Source organism: Callorhinus ursinus, unplaced genomic scaffold (genome assembly GCF_003265705.2).
Source record: "Callorhinus ursinus isolate GAN/ISIS: 27379988/994484 unplaced genomic scaffold, GSC_fseal_2.0 scaffold8, whole genome shotgun sequence".
In the NCBI taxonomy this organism is placed as follows: Eukaryota; Metazoa; Chordata; class Mammalia; order Carnivora; family Otariidae; genus Callorhinus; species Callorhinus ursinus.
This window is the reverse complement of record NW_027397070.1, coordinates 56,152,160-56,170,051: the sequence shown is the minus strand read 5'-3', so window position 1 is coordinate 56,170,051 and position 17,892 is coordinate 56,152,160. Positions and strand designations below refer to the sequence as shown.

Sequence of the window (17,892 nt, the reverse complement as noted above, 5' to 3'; positions counted from 1 at the left end):
TCAGACTCTTTTTCACAGCAGACTTTCTGTGGAGAATGAATTCCCACAGGACAATGCACTTCAAACACACTTACACTGGAAGAGGGCAAGATATGTCCTCAGCTTCTGTCAAATAAACAGATGACACCAACATCAAAACACCACTGATGTGTGTTTTCATTCCATTTTTTCAAAATGATATTTGTCCAAGTCCTCAGTGACTATAAAGCCTGAAAAAGTGTTTAATCCTGAGAAAACTGAAACCAAGCTGAGGATAGCTTGGGAGAGCCTTGTGTTGCTACCTCCTGGCTTTCTTCAACTTTATATATCAATGGCGGACAAATGGGCCATTTCATCTTGAAAGTCAATTCCACTGAATAATGATTTGTCTTTCAAAAATTACATTGAGTTTTCAATAAATTGGATGCCTCAGAATTCTTTTCAAAGTGTTTTGCTGTGAACATTGCACCACTCTCCAAAATCAAAAGTAAGAGGCATTATGATAGAAGAATGATTCTCATTTCGTCAAAACAACAACAAAAAAAGAGGAAACGTGGATGATTCAGGCAACAGTGATTCGAAGTCTACTCCATGAACACATGACTACTACATAACCCAAGCATATTCTCAGCAAGGCAAGTGAGATGAGCAATTTAAAAAAATGCTCACTGTATGTTTCTTCATGCATGCTGCTCTGCGTGTGCTATTGTCTTTGGGATGTGTAGACTCCTACTCCTTTTTTTTTTTTTTTAAAGATTTTATTTATTTATTTGAGAGAGAGAAAGAGAGAGAGAAACAGCATGAGAGGGGAGAAGGTCAGAGGGAGAAGCAGGCTCCCCGCTGAGCCGGGAGCCCGATGTGGGACTTGATCCCGGGACTCCGGGATCATGACCTGAGCCGAAGGCAGTCGCCTAACCAACTGAGCCACCCAGGCGCCCGACTCCTACTCCTTTTTTAACTGACTATGCCCACAAAGAGAATAGGAAGGTGTTTATCACTGCACTTAGCCCATCATTGAGATGAACAAGCAGATATAGTGACCACTTACTAAGGGCAAAACCTCTAAGTTCAGAAAAAAAGAAAGGGCAGGGGAGAGAAAGAGGCAAGAAGAGCTGAGAGCTGTAGCCATGTGCTACGTGAACAGAGAGAAGCAGTACAATGGAGGAGCTAAGACGTAGGGAATTAATCTAAGACATTCCCAAGCTCCACCACATAGCCAGTGCATTGGTTCTCAACAGAGGACATTTTTGCCCCCCTCCCCTGGAAGATATTTGGCAATGTTGGAGACATTTTCAAGTCATGACTGGGAGTACTACTGGCATTTGGTGGGTAGGGTCCATGGATGCTGCTCAGTCTCCTGCAGGAAGCAGCACCACACCCCACAACAAAGAGCTTTTCAGTTCAAACTGTCGATTGCACTGTTGGGAAGAAACCCTGAACTAGTCATAGAACATTGAACAAGTTAGTGACCTTCTGGAAGCCCAGGTCTCCTGATCTGCATAAAGGTAAAAAATAGTAATGTAACAGAATCTGTCTTGAAAGGTGGATGAAGATAATGTAAGACATCATCCAAGCAAAGCACTTCATCCAATTCCTGGAAGGCTGATTGGATTGGAAGTATTTTTTTTTATTAATTTGTATTAATAACAGCGCTTGTGTCTTTCTTTTAACAATGCATGAAGACAGAAAACATAAAAGGCCACAACAGGAATCACTCATTTCAAGTTGTCATAGTACTACAAAATAAAATTCAGGACTCAAATAGTCAAACGTGGTTCATTCCAGAATATTTTAATCTAATCCCATCACCAAAAATTAAAAAAAGGAAGCTAAAATAAAGCACATTTAGAACGTTTCCTTATCATTCACCAGGCAAAGGTTCCAGAGATCTCACTAAAAGGATGATGAAAACAATATAGCCTTGTGGGTAGTGTTTAAACAGGAAAAATTTATGCTAAAAGGGGATATTAAAATTATTATCATTGTAATATCATCTTTGAAATATGAGCTCTTCTTCCAAGGATGAGTTTTGATTTCAGGTCTTAAAGTGTTTTGATTTTGTTCTTTTGAACTGTCAACTGTGACCACATCTAAAGAGACAGATGGCATTTGTCTGCTGACCCTGTGGTAGGGTTTGAGCAACAGCAAAGTGGTCACTTAAAAAAAAAAAAAAGAATTCTAGTCAAGTCCTTTAATTTGTTGAAATAGTTAGGACTTGAAGAGCAAGTTCCAATTAAAATGACCTAAGAATCCAATATGTTTTTCTGCTTTAGATGGAGAAGGGGACCAGAAACCACAAGATTATACATCAAATGAGCAAACAAAACAAGTAAGAAAAATCTCGGACAGCAGAAGTAGCTCGTCCACAAGAATTCTTTGGAGTGGTTGGCACACTGATGTCTGCTGTCGGAGTCAATTAGAGTGACCAAAATGAACTCTGTTTTTTTTTTGTTTTTTCATCCCTTAGCCATCTACAAACTGGATGACCAAGCAGTTTCAGGCTTAACATCTATTTCCGCCTATTTTCTGAAACGCTAGAAGTATGTAAATGTGTTTTTTTAATATCATTTTGAAAACGGTGTAAACTGAGCTTCCTCATTTGATAGTAAAACTGGAAATTATAATACCTTACCTAAGACGTAACCAAAGGCCAAATATCAAGTGAGATTGGTTATATACAATAGTGAGATTCCCCTATAGCCAAACTAGAGAACACTGACTTATAAAGGAAAGCCAACTCCAATAATTAAAAAAAAAAAAAAAATCTTTGCTATTGTTAACATTTACATGTTACCTGGGAATTACTTTGATTTACCTAAATTCCATGAGAACCAGCTTACCTTCCTGTGTTGACCTTTTGGATGTGAACTTCTTTCTGACTTTGAGAAATATCATGGCCCATTGTACAAATGACAGGATCATTACTAAATTGATTCCACGTCTACCATGCCCAGGAGAATTTGCCTGACTGGTGTTTGAACTTCAACTGTTTAAAAAAAAAATAAACAAAGACCCCATTTTATCTTTTATTTTTTACTTTGAAATAAATAGAACAAAACATCATATTTTCAATTCCTAAACCGTGGAAGAATCGTCATGTAAGTAGAGGTGAGTTTTATCAGGATTATGGAACACCAATTTGGGGCCTTGTTTCTTTCCTTTTTAATTTCATTTTATTGCAATAAGAACAATGAATAGGACCTCTCAACAAAATTTTAAGTGTATCATATTCTATCATTAACTATGGGCACAAAGTTATACAGCAGATCTCTGGAACTTATTCATCTTGCAGAATGGAAACTTTATGCCCATTGGTTGGGCATTATTTCTGACATCAGTATTGTCAATGAGGTCAGTGGAGTTGATAAAAGTTCAAGTTGCACAGCGCCCTGTGATTGAAGCCTGGCTCACTGTTTACTGGCTGTGTGACTTGTGGGCAAGTTACTTAACCTCTCTGTGCTTCACTCACCTCGTCTATAAAAAGAATTATATATAAATCATATGTATGTGTGCATATATATAAAACATACATGTGTGTATATATGTTATATAAATGTGTGCGTGACAAGTGGAACCAATGCCGAAGAGGTTAATGATATAAAACTATTTGCTATCATTATTGTTGACTAGCAGCAAGGCTGAAGCAATGGTATTCCTGAAGAACCTTAAGAAAGGAAAATGTATATACAACTGTATTCGTCAATTATTCCTCAAAAGTTAGAGGAAGAAAAGAAAACAAAATGCAACTGCCCATCCTTGGTTTCCCAGCTCTTCAGCTAAACCTGGTCACAGCTTCCAGGACCAAATGCATTGTCAAATCTCTGACGATTTAGATATATCTAAATATGAAGGAAATAAAATCCATCCATCCTTAATCTCAACAAACTTTATTTTGCGGAATCTAGAACTCTAAATAACACATTAACTAATAGCATACCTAATAAAATACCCACCACATATACCCTCCTGCATATATAATGTGCGCGCGTGCGCGCGCACACACACACACACACACACACACACACACACACACAATGATTCTCTGGACTGAGATTACAAGTGTTGGTTATTTTACTCTTTCACTTTGGATTTATTTATGTATCTGCAAATAAATGCGTCTTATATTTGTGGTCAGAAATAAGTTTCGTGTTTTTGAAATAAGGATAATTTTAGTATTTCCATTAGAAATGAACACTATTGAGCCTCCTTTGGGGAAGGCAGGGTTAGCATACCGATAATATAAATACTGTCCTGAAAAATGATAGTCTGGGATGTACCAAATCTGAAAAAGATTAGTAAGAGAAATGAAGCATTGGAACAAGCAGTATTGCTCTTCCAACACAGAGGAGAGATACTGACCTCAGTCAGACCTGCAGAGGGAGGGCTTCGGAAGGCTCGGGGACTAGAGACACTTATTGAGTGTTGATGACAGATGACTGGACAAGCATTATGTCTCCCTTGCCTCTTGCCTCCACCTATTTAGACCCCCATCTTACAAATAAGGAAACCAGGGTTCAAGGTCACAGGGCCAGGCAGCAGTGGCTGTAGAAGGTCCCCCACATTTCCTGGCTCCAAGATAAATATGCTTTCACCCTGCCACAGAAATCCTCGCCTGTCTCTTGCTTTTCCTCCGTGCTCTTATATCTTTATTCATTGCCTTCCCCATGCCCACCCCCACCCCCTGCACTTCCAGCCCACCCTGTTCACGCTTTTTTGGACGATGCCCCATTCGCAATGAAAAGTAACAGGGGGCACAAAAACCTCATATAGCTCCCACACAGAGGGCCTGACAAAGGTCAGGCCAGCGATGTCCCAACACCCCAGTCTTCTCACAAACGTGCACCTGCATACATGCACACCGACTCTGCAAGGCTCATAAAGCAGCTTTCAGTGCCACTCAGAACCCTGTGTTAGCGGGCATCTGTAGCCAGCTTCTGCACAGTGAGTAATTCTCTGTTGAACCCAGGCAGGCCTGCTGTGGGAGCAGAGAAGTGGCCACAGGAGTCCAGAGAAGAATGTCTGTCCTCTGTGGCTCTGGAGGGCATATTGGCATGTCCCGAAAGACAGGAAGGGAAGAAAGAGCCACATAAATGGCGAAGGAAGAACTGACAAGTCTGACCGCGTCCAGTCACCCAACCTAAGCCCTCAATGTCAACTGCTTTATGCAAGTACAGAATGAAGACACCATTACCCCACATTTTTCCAGTGTTTCTTTTCCATGTCATTTCTTCTGCTAATTATTTAAACAATCACAAGCACCATGCCCCTGGTCAACACTGTACAGCCTGGTGTGAGCACATCCCATTCATAAAAGACATTTCCTAGTCCTGTGCAAATACTAATCAACACTTGCATTTTGTAAGGCAAGTAGCTAAGGAGCCCTAGTTCACAGGTGCTTAAATGGAGAGGTTAAGACAGAGTAATTTCACTGTGGAGGCTTCCCTAGATTGGAAGCTCACAGCTTCCAGGGAACAGGGTAGCCCTTATTCTCGGAGGGATAAATAAATAAATCCTAGTGCAGGGATAAAAACAGTCCAGTGCACCGCAGGAGCCAATCAATACCAAAAAACTAGCTCCAATCACCGCCTATTCTTAAAACATTCATCTGTCCATTGTCAGATTCTGATTAGCTTAAGAAAGGCCCGCTTCCTCTTCCTTCTGTCCTTGATTTTTCAGGAGGTTTCAGCTTTTGCTCTCTCCAGAGCACTGTAGTCAAAATGCAGTGCTCATATTATATAAAGGAAGGGATATTTTCTTCTTTGCACAATGCCTTGAAGAAATACCCCTAACCAGACCGGGAGTCTGATCCTGACCTCATGGAGGAGGAGTTCTGGGACGGGCTTGGAGCTTCTCCCTATGGCATCCACTGCCTTCTTCTGGGTGTATCTGGAGCTCCCAGTAACTGCTGCCAAAATGGGAGTGTTCTGCTCCCAAAATTCATTGCTTTAACCCACCTTTGAATTCTGATCATGGGAAAGACTGCCCATCAGTCACTCAACGGATTAATTCCTTGATTGCTACTATTTGGGAAATCTGCCCATTCCAGCTCACCAAAAACAAGGATTCTGAAAGGTTTAAAAGTGTTTCCTTATTTTCCAACTTAATAAAATGTGCGGACCTCCTATGTTTTTTTTTTTCTCATTACCCCTGCTTCTTTAAGGATTATAGCATAGTATAAACATTATAAGAATAAAATTTAATTCATCATACACAAACAAATGTCCCTCTAAGTATTTATTTTTGGAAATATTGGGAGAGGCAGTCTTTCCTTCGGGGTCAATCTTCCCAACAAAGGCCTCCCACCCCCTGCCCCCGGCCCCACCAAGTAATTTTCAGCATCTTGTGGAGATTATCTTTCAAGGGTTTTCTGCATACAGGTGCTAGAGCCCTAACCCTTCACAAGCACAATCTTACTCCTCACACGGGAATTTTTCTGCAGGTTCTTTTCTTTCAGATGGCTTTCTATTTTCAATAAGTCACAGGAGGGGCTTGTGCAGGAAGCTTAGCTTTAACCTCCAAAGTTGTGCAGTGAAACACTGTGCATTTTTTCCTGAAAAAATTACACAGAATTTTGTAGAAGTATATTAAACAATTAAAATATATCTAACATTCCCAGAACCCTTTAAAATGGTGTTCTTTTCCACAGCCACTACTTAGCATCTCTCAAAATTAGGTGCTTTCATCCTGAGTTAATAATAAAAATGGCTAGACTTTACTGAGCTCTTTCTTTGCAGGACAAATCAATGCATGAATATCTCATGTAATCCTCGTAATAACTGCATATGATCAGACTATTATCCCCATCATACACATCATAGTAATGTTACAACAACAGTAGCTATGATTTAGGGCGCCTGGGTGGCTCAGTGGGTTAAGCGACTGCCTTCGGCTCAGGTCATGATCCTGGAGTCCCGGGATCGAGTCCCACATCAGGCTCCCTGCTCAGCGGGGAGTCTGCTTCTCCCTCTGACCCTCTTCCCTCTCATGCTTTCTATCTCTCATTCTCTCTCTCTCTCAAATAAATAAATAAAATCTTAAAAAAAAAACAGTAGCTATGATTTATTTATTGAGTGCCTAACTATGTGCCAGACAGCTCACTTCAGACGTCTTCATTTAATGTGTGCAAAAGCATTACAGAGTTGGTTCTCTAGTTATTCCCATCATACCGATGAAGAAGCTGAGCCCACAGTGGATAAGTCGCGGACTCAAGATAAACACGAATAAATGCCAGAATTCCAACCCAGATTGGCCTGATTCTAGACTTCTTAACCACTTTGCTCTACTGTTTCAAACAAACACTAAGAACAAATGAAAATCAATGAATGGGGCTGAAAAAGATTTCTAAGAATAACTGAGCAAAACATTTCTACTTCTCCCCTATTTTCCCCAACTCAAGCTTTCTACCACTTTTGTAGGGGCTCCTAAGTCAAAACACACCATCACCCCTTGCTCCCTGTCCCCTCTCACTCCCACACAGTCACATACACACACATCACATAACTGTAAGGACATATCACGTCAAACAAATGCTCATCTCGTTATTGAATAAAATGATATCAAAACCCCGTTCACTTTGCCTTACCACCAACTTGCACATCTAAGAGCAGGACCTGGGCATATCTTAAGCTTGGTATATCACACAGGGTACGGGGTGGTAGCTGTGGGAACTAAATATCTTCCATTGTTAGAGGTGCTGTTCCCTATGAATATCCTCTCATTTAAACTTCATAAGAATACTCCAGAAGGGCTTCTTTTATTTTTTAAGATTTTATTCATTTGAGAGAGAGAGAGAGCATGAGTGGGGTGAGGGGCAAAGGGAGAGGGAGAAGCAGACTCTCCCCTGAGCAGGGAGCCCAATGCGGGACTCGATCCAGGGACTCCTGGATCATGACCTGAGCCGAAGGCAGTTGCTTAACCAACTGCGCCACCCAGGCGCCCCCCAGAAGGACTTCTTATGTACAGTTTAGAGATTCAGAAAAATAATCATCAAATAAATATTTAAAATTAGTTCTTCCTCCAAAGCCTGTGTTCTTTCCACAAATAGACTGCACTGATGATACTTCTCCATTTGCCGACACTCCAAGGGGGGGAAAAAAAAAGCCAGGGTAAATTCGAACTCCACAAAAAGAAAACCATGTCCTTCACTGCAGGGAAACAAAAATTAAGGCCAGATTGTATCCGCACTCACAGGTACAGGTGTCTTCCACAGCCAAGTCTTCATCCCTTCAAAGTTTACGACCCAAGTAGAAATGAAATGACAGAATCATTTTTGTCAGACGTCCTTATTGTGGATAGAATATGAAGAAATAACCCTGCAAAATGACCCCAAATACTGGATCATTTTTTTTCATTCCAATGAATTGTGGCAAAGGAACTTTGGGTACCATCTTCATGATCCCCATAAATATGCACACCTTTTTCCTGAATAAATATTGATAACTGTATTACTGAAATCAATTTTTATTAATTTAAAAATAATCGATACCATAAAACAAACTTTATCATCAGTGCAAAGGGAGACTTTAACCTTTTATTCCAGAAGAAAATGGAAGTCTTCATCCTGGATCAATCTACAATGCCAACATTACTGCACTCATCACTATGAACGTCCATGAGGACTAGGGCTTTGAACCAAAGGAAGGGAACAACCATCAGTTTGTTCCGAGAAGTGGAGACGTGGTAGAATTTTCTAAACTGTTTAAACTGGGACTCAATGGCACTGTCAAACTATTGTTTTCCTTTCTTTGACCACTAAATATAGAAGCCGGTCTTCTCTGGGGTAAGTGGCATCCTGGAATGAGCCATGTGAAACCGCGGGCTTGTCATTCAGAGCATCGCTTGCTCTGTTCTAGAATCCTGGAATACTCCATGACTGCTGTTGCCCCAGACCATCTCCAAACAAATGGGAAGCTAATTTGCATAAGCCTCATTTCCATTTTATTCATCCTCTGCCAAAATCTAGATCAGGATGTTTAATATCATCCCGCTGTGGGAGGTCACAGGAATTTAAAGGGCATTCCTGGTCAAGGATTAGAAAGCATAGGTTCCAGAGTTGAGTTTCTGTTTGAAATCCAATGCTGAAAGAAGAGAAAGCCTGTTGCAAGACACAGAGTAAGAAAAACAAAAAGACCAACTAAAATATAAGCAGGGAAGAAACCAGAACCATTGCTGTGTTCTCTCTCTACGGATGAGCTAGAAAGCTATGATGTACACCAGCTACCTAACTTGCATTTCCATATTTAGTCTTTTTTTGACTCCCTGATACATAAGTAAAGACCCAGAGGAAAAGAAAGTCAAAAGGCAGGTGGTTTTCTCAATGTTAAACATCTTTTACACAGCAGAAGCAGGAAAAACACAGTAGTCCCTGGTTATAACTCCATTCCCTTAACCCAGAGGACCTCCCTTCTGCTGACCCATTGTTTTCTGACATTGTTCTTCATACAACAGGAATCTGTCCCAATAAGTGTAAACAAAAACCTCAGGGGTTCACTCAGCATTTGAGTGTTTTCTTCTCCTTGAACACTAAACAGTCTGGGACAAACTTAACTTAAACTCAACTCTATTGAGGTTTATGAGATCAATATTTAAGTGTGTGTGTGTGTGTGTGTCAAGGTTATTTCTGAATCATAAATCAGCTCTATGTCACAGTAAACATATACACACAACACACACACGCACAGGCATGGACGTTAACACAAACGTCTTGAGCAAACATGATCCCATTAGAAGGAGAAAACAAAATTACTTCTGAAAACTCTGCAAAAATCCTGCAACACCAACAGCACCTTCTCTGGCTCATTAATTCTGGCCTAAATTTGCTACTGTCAGGCAAATCAGGCGACGCACTGTCCAGCAGACACCCACCTGCTATTAGGCTGAATGTGCCTGGCATCTTGACATTCTATTGATTCCAATCCAAGGCTTATGTAAAAAAGGCAGCCTCAGAGTCCAAAAGGAATTTTAGCCACAAATACTTTGGGAGAAATCCAAACAACTAAAAACAGAAAGAAAGACAAGATGCAAATCTGAGTGACAAAATTGAGACAACCCAAACCAGACTGCTGAGTGTTCAAGGACAAATCTACAAATGACCCAGGCATCCCCTTTTGAGAAATACTTATTTTAGGAAATTCCAATAGCCTGGGCATTGGATGACCACCCCCTCCTCATCTGGACTATTGGCATATAGATTCACAAGGGTATTCATCATTATTCCAATGGTGTTGCTTTTAAGGAAGACTCTGTCAAATCTTGCCTCTCTATCTCCATACATATTCCGTAAAAATATGCCGCACTATAAACCTGGTCCTGATAATGACAAAGGATTCAGGTACTTAAGCTGTTAAAATAAACCAGAAACTGCATAAAGGGCTTTAAAAGACTATGTCCTTTAGCCTTCCCAAAACAACCCTCTGAGCTAAGAGTTTGATTTCCACTTTATAAATAAGGAACACTGAGGTTCTGAGAGGTAAAGTAATTTTCTCCGGGTAGCTGGAAAACGAGATATTGGGGAAGAGAGAGCATCAGGATGCATTTATAAATTTTCTGACACCTCCCAGCCCTTGTCCACCCCCCAAATAACTATGCCTAAGTAAAAGGGGTCTACGTCCAATTTCCAAATCCTGGCACTGATGACTTTGGGGGCAGCTGCTTGTCACAGTCAACTATGCATAAACAAGATGGCTCTGGGGGTGTTCTTTTTTTTTTTTAAAGATTTTATTTATTTATTCATTTGAGAGAGTGAGAATGAGAAAGAGAGAGAGCACATGAGAGGGGGGAGGGTCAGAGGGAGAAGCAGACTCTGCTGAGCAGGGAGTCCGATGCGGGACTCGATCCTGGGACTCCAGGATCATGACCTGAGCCGAAGGCAGTCACTTAACCAACTGAGCCACCCAGGCGCCCCTGGGGGTGTTCTTTAAAACCAGACCAACTCTCTCTTACTTTAGCCAAGAGAAGGCATACATTTCAAAATAAAAGTAAATATATACATTAAAAGAGAGAGAGAAGGAGAAACCTGTAATCCCACCAAGCAGCATGAATTTCAGCCGACTCCCACTCCTCCCCTCTGGCCCCCCACGCCCACCAGCCACTATACTTCAAAGACAGATCTGGGAGGAAGGGGAGCATGAGATCCATCGGGGCCAGCTGGAAGAAGGACCTCATGCTTAGGGGAGAGTAGAAGAAGAGTGGAGATTCACTGCGGATGTCAGTCATCTCAAAAAAAAAAAAAAAAAAAAAAAAAAGAAAGAATTCAAAGTGTTTTCCAAAAGCTGGTTTCTACCAGGGCTGCCGGGAGGATCAGAAGATACGAGGTTTCGACTGGGAGGGACGTGTTACTGCTGCGCAGAAATTTCCAAGGTTTATAAGAGGGTTGCAGGTTTTTGAGTGCTAGTCTGGGTTTAAAAAGCAGGGCCAGCCATCGAGATTTCAATGAGACTTGATTTGCCCCTTTAACCATGAAAAGACAGGAGTATTTTACTCTGCAATACAGCATCTTTGTGTGACTCTTGAGCATCCCTTCTGTGACTTTGTGTGTGTCTATACTTTGAAGCCATACTCTTTTTTTTTTTTTTGTAAGAGAATGCTCCTACATTGAGCTACATAGAGTAAACATGTGAAATAACCAAACAGTTCCTTACAAAGGCGTGTCACATTCCCCGATCCTCATCTGCCCTACTCTGCGGTGGCATCTATTTTTCCTGCTGGTGTCAGGGGTAGAAGGCTCTGCCTGCAAGTCCGGCCAAAGCATCCTTCCTGCCGCTTTGCCTCTGATTTACAAGGTGACTTCTCAGAAGCAGCCACTTAGCCATCTCAGCCTGGGTTTATCATCCATCAGTTATCATTGTTACTGCTGCCATTATTATTCAAAATGCTTATAGACTTATAAAGATGTTCTCATCTGATAATAATGTTTGCAATATGCTTTTACACTGCCTAGTTAACAGTGCACCTGTGATTTTCGTGCTGGCACAAATCACAAATCTGCAACTTTCCGAATGGTTACACATAGAAATGGGGTGGGGGGGAGTGTGGATGTATTAAAAAAAAAAAAAAAAAAGACTGGGTATCCTTTTGTGCATGGTGACAACATAAAAGGCAGCATCCCAGGCAATAATAAAAATATCCGACTCTTTCCTCAACTCAGAGCTTGACAAACTCTCTCCAAAGGCAGTGATTGCCATTAACCAGTCTGTCGACCTTCTCGCTCAAGTCCTATTGACATTAAAGGAAGTAGAACACAAATTGAAGGCAGGGCCTGGTCTTCAGAGGCTAATCAGTTGACTAATAAAGAGCATACTGCCTAGAAAGCAGAATATCGAAGGGGAGCATGGATGCAGGGAATTAATAAAAATCCTGTGCACCTCCTTTTTAATGACAGCAACAGTGGGCTTGTGACTAGAATTCTCCTCTTCGTGATGCACTCAACTCTCCTGAATGTCAACAGGAATTCGGTAAGAGCACTTCAGGAGAAAATGGATTCATACGTCATTTCAAATGAATCATTTCACTTCCTCTCCTCCATTTTTACATATACAGACAAAATATAAAAATACATTTTAAAAAATCGATTCAGCTTTGGAGTTTTCTATGCCAACAGCAAACATAGACATCAGAAAAATAAGAATTGGTAGCCTTTGAAAAATTACTTAAATGGGTCACCCACAATGGAATCCCACAGGTTTCCGATTTGCCAACCCAAAATGAAAATGCAAGGGCAATGCGTTACAAATCACTCCTTATTTATAGTGAGATTTGAATTTCCATTTTGTTTTTAACAGTTTCCTGGCAAATGTCCTGAGCTATATTTAAAGGTATAACAACATTTAAGATCATAGGCAGAGCTGTTTTTTCACTTTTTCTGAACAAAAATACGAACCATGTGCTCATTTTGTGACTTTCAGGTCAAGGACTGGGATTGGCCATCAGAATGTTTGCTGCCTTCTGAGCATAGTAGATCCATGCTCTTGGGGATCTGGAATGCCTTCGAGGTATGTCTATATGGCCCTTCCTCCACTGCAATAGAATATAACCACCATCAAGCAAGCAATTGGTTTTAATATTGTAATCTATAAATCTGAATGAGTTTGATAACAAAAAAGACAAATGGATTGTTAACTTAGCCCCAAAAGTTACAAGCAGTTTGCACTGCCATTGCTTTAGGGATTAGATTCTCAGAAATTGGAAAACGCAATCTTTGGCTCTCCTTGAAAGAATGCTAGAGGCAGTATACTGATTATTTTTCAAAGGAGGAAGGGAAGGTGTTGAAAGCTCTTAACAACATGTAAAGTTCTGAGTTTGCAAGCACCAAACACAAAACAATGATAATGTTTTAGCACTTTATAAATGTAAGTCACTGTGTCTACTCTTGGGAGACAGTAAATACTTTCAGACAAAGTACAGCACCCTGCCTCTATGCTCAAATAGAGGAAAACAGCCAAATACTTTAAAGCATCAGAAGATAACCATGGTGATGAAAATACATAGCTCTTGTCCTGAAAGGAAAATAAGAAAACACATGTAATTAAAATAGCAGTGAATCTGAAAGAAACCGAAAAAACTATGATTTTGGTCATGAGTTTCTGAGGCTGCCCCTCACGACCAGAATTTCAAGTAACAGCACAAATTGTAAGGAAAGGAAGACCATTTTAGCTTAAGACTGGTCACCGGTGAACCCAATGGTAGATCAGTAATCAGAGAAAGTGCAGAGGATAAATAAACAAGGCCGTGCATCACTTCTTAAAGAGTTAGTGCAATAAGCGTTCTTTCCAATGCTAGAATATAGCCTCACAAATGGAGTTTTACAGGCAAGAGGGAATTAAGGTTTACTGAACTCCTTAAAAGCTATGTGTCTCCAGACATTGCGCTAAGCATTTAATGTGTATGATTTGCTTTAATCTTCTGGATAGCCCAGCCAAGTAGGTAGTATTATCACCTCTTTACAGATGGACAATTTGACACAAGGAAATGAAGGTGCTGAGCAGTGGAAGTAGGGCTAGAACGTGGCTTAGGTGAAACAAAGACAGGTCCCATTCTGTCTTCCTTGTGCACACACTCACTGGGGCTGGGCATGCGGCTGTGCTTGGCTCCTGCAACAGTCATTTGCCCCACGGGGAGAAGGGTAGTCCGAGGCAGGGTTTTCAATACTTGCTGTAGGCAGTGTTGGTTGGGGCGTCTCGGGAATCCAAACTGTTCCTCTCCCATCATCCAGTTAGCTGCCCTTTGCATGGGATTCCTACTGGGGAGGCCCACATGCCTGTTCCAAAGCAGAGAACCATCTCATTTCCCTAGTTCCAACCTAACTCGTACTTACAAAAATGGTGAGTCAATTTGGGGACAACCATCTTTTCTTTCTTGAGCTGCAGAAGCCTTTAATCCATTCTAAAACAGTGTTTTGGGGAGGAGACGAGGTACTAGCAGATACTGTTCGAGTTTGAAGAAATATTTATGTAAGACCTTAATCAAATTGTCATCAGCTCCAGAAAATTAGAAATGGGGTTGTAAGTCACAAAGTCCCTTGCTCTGCCCACCCATACTCCACTCCAAGGCACCAATATACACATTCGATATTTACCTGTACTGTAACATTGGGACTGTTTCACACACGAGGACCATATGGGATGATCTGGGTCCAGGTTTTGAGATCTCAGTGAGATGGCAAAAGCCCAGGAGCAAAGGTTGGGAATCAACAACTTTCAGGGTGATGATAAGATTGGGTCCAGCCAGCTGAACTATTTCCTTGACAATCGCAACCACCTATCACAGGCTCTGTGCTAGCATCTGCCATATTCACAAGACAAGTGTACCCACTAAGTGCACAGAAAATCACGTGTAAGAACTTTATTAAATAAAAGCCAAAGGGAAAATATTTGCTTACCCAGTGACTACAGGCCTTTCCCGCTGAGTCAGTCTATAATCAGGTGAGAGATACCCAGAGATCAATTTCAGTGGAAATGAATTTTAGTGCTGTTGGCAATGTCCTGGTCTCCTCTTGAACGATGGCCAATGCCTTTGTTGACTACTGTACCCACTTATGTCCTGGGTAAATTTTTTCCAAAGGAGAGCAAAGAGATTCAATTCAATGACAGTGGAAAATATTCCATTTTGAGGAATAACTATTTGGGGAAGACAACAAATTGGTCAACAGGGAGGTCTTAGGTTCCTCATAAGCCTCGCATCAAAATAGAGCTCTGTAATTTAGGAGAAGGTGGTTGTACCCATATGAGAGGCTTTGGAACAAATTTCCACATGAAGTGATGGATTAATAAGAGCCATGTGGCTAAATTCCTTTGCACTCTAAAAAACCCTTCAATTTATTTAAGAAATGACAATGAATGCAACACTGACAAAATGCAGCATAAAAGCACAAAAATGAATAAAAGATAAAAAAAGGCATCTTCAAATTTCTTTCTAATATAATACTCAAAAGGATCAAGATACAAGTTAACAGGCAATACCAAAGCCTCCATACACCTCTTTCTGTATCAGGATCCTTTCTGACCTCTCAGTATTGACCGTTGTGAAAGAAGCAAGACAGCCTTGAATTTCTATAGCATGAAAGGTTGCCAGGTAAAATAAAATAAGATACAGACAGAGCATAGGACATATATATGCAAAGAAAAAAAATCGCTGTTTATCAAGAATTCAAATTTAACTGGGCATCCTGTATTTTTATTTATGAAATCTATTAACCTTATGATCAAGCAGTCATAAGGAAATTTTGAATGAACTGTTCTTGAGCTGGTGAATGGTGTGACCAGAGGTCCTTAATCACTAGTGTGCTTTGTGGTTTCCTGAGAAGCTCTGTGAAAATGCTGACTTCTGAGACTTTCCCTTACAGATTCGTTCTCCAACTGGCCAAACAGCATTACGTTTACCTGCTCCCAGGTGAGTCCTGATGCACACACATTTGAGAATGACTGTTTTAACCAAGACTAATAAAAAGAAATGAGGAAGACACAATAAGCTTGATTTCTCTGATGGTTCAAATCACCCCATCAAGCCTTTAGAGGTGGATCAGATGTCTGAAATCTTAAGACAGCGCTAACTTGAGAATGTCAAAAGGAGATCATGGAAACCCAAATCTTGTTTAAAAAAATATCATCATGGGCCATTTCTTCACTACCCAGATGAAGACACTGAAATCACTCACTTTAAATTAGCAATCCAGAAGCACAACAAAGAATATCTGACTCCTGATGCCAGAATTCACCCCATGCTGTCATTTTTAAAGAATTCCTCCTTCCATCCTTTCTGAAACAGCTGAATGAGTTCTATCCTTAGCTAATGTGTAAACTCCTTAGCTACAAACTACTGTCCAATCACAACATAACATAAAGAAATCCACATTTGAATCAGGAATTAACTCAACAGATGTAAGCTGTTTCTTCATTGTATCAGTAAATGTTAACACAGCATTAAAAGTGAGTAAAGAAAAATCTAATTGCACTTTACTGAATATAAAACTCAATTACTGCTTCCAAGAATATGAGGTGTGTGTATGTGAGTGTGTGTGTGTGTGTGTGTGTGTGTGTGCATTGTGTCTGTGGTAGGAGTGATGGAGGAGAAAGTGTTTCCTTCTCTTACTACTGGCAGAATTTCTTTCCTGTGATATTCTGGACATTTACTATAACTCCCCAACACCCCTCCACTTACAATTAATGAGAACTTACCTCCCATGGAGGCTATGTTGAACAATTCTAGGTGGCTAACTATGAAGTTCAAAATGTCTAAAAACATGACTCAGCCATGAAAGATGTTAACATAGAACCTATGGCGAATCAGTTAGATTTAAGAGTGGAGAACTGGAAGCTAAAAGTGCAACATGGCCAGCATGCAATAGATTTACAGTAGAGTGGAAAGTGGTGATAAGAGATCTCTCTTGAGAGTTACTCAGACAAGTTCCACCCTGACTGACCATGAGAACTTGGGTGGGTTATTCAAACCTTCTGAGCCCCTTCACCATGTGTAAAATGTAAATAACAGCATCTACCAAAAAAGTTAGTTTTTTAGTTAAAGAATCCAACCATGAGGATTAATTAAATGAATAGGTGTGGAGTACCTACCACAGGGCAGGGCACATGGCCCACTAAACGGTGAGAATGAGAAGCACGAGTGTGTGTTTCTGTGGGTCCATTGGGTCACGATGTATCTGCTTGTACTGAGGTAAGAACCAGCTCTGTTCCTGGCTAAGTGCAGAACCAATGAGCAATAAAAGAATATCAAGACCTACTCACTGTCCGCAGATAACTGTCTGATAATCAGTTAACCAATACAAGCTTCATAATCCCTGTCATGGACATCAGACCTGATTAATTAGTGCTGATAATACAAAATTTCCAAGACATGCTTCCCGGGCTCCCCAGGTCTCGCATAAAGAGGTGACCTGTACCTTCATGAGAAGTGAATGAAAATGATGCCAGGTAAGTACCACCAAAGGACAACAGAGAAGTAGAAATGGTAGTTGATGAATAGCTGATGGATAGTGGCAGAAGTGGTATAACTGATAAGGCCTATGAGCTCAGGGGAAAAGGGAACTGCCACAGTCAAAGCCGTCTGGGAATTCTTCATGGAAGATAAGTTACTTGAGACTGGCCTTGAAAGAGAAGTGGGATTTAGATAAGAGGAAATCCTCGGTTTCTGATAAAAGTAAAGCTGCAGAAATAAGAAAACGCAGGGTGAAGTGATGACTTATTGCTAGATAGTACATTATTCAGGTCATTTGCAGCACTGAATGCCAGGCACAGAAGTTGGACCATTGCTATTCAGGCCCGTGGTTCTCAAGATTTTCATGTTTGTTCTCAGCACTATACAACTGTGAGATAATCACAGTGACCATTTTCAAGACTCCAACCAAAAAGGTTTGGAGTTGCTTAGAAAAGCTTGACTGTAGAGTATATACAATCTTAGTAAGCT

The 17,892-nt window shown here is 40.7% G+C and overlaps 1 protein-coding gene across 7 annotated transcripts in view; it reads right to left on the bottom strand.

Annotated features, from left to right (window-relative positions):
* The window catches only part of FLRT2 (fibronectin leucine rich transmembrane protein 2), a 101,470-nt gene that overhangs the window by 43,517 nt on the left and 40,061 nt on the right, over positions 1–17,892 (bottom strand). The window contains exon 1 of one of the 7 annotated variants that reach the window (XM_073895693.1): positions 2,820–2,923. The exons of the other annotated variants lie outside the window; for them this stretch is intronic. The gene's annotated coding sequence lies outside the window, so the exon portion shown is untranslated. Of the gene's footprint in view, positions 1–2,819; positions 2,924–17,892 lie in introns of those variants that run through there. 7 annotated transcript variants of the gene reach the window in all.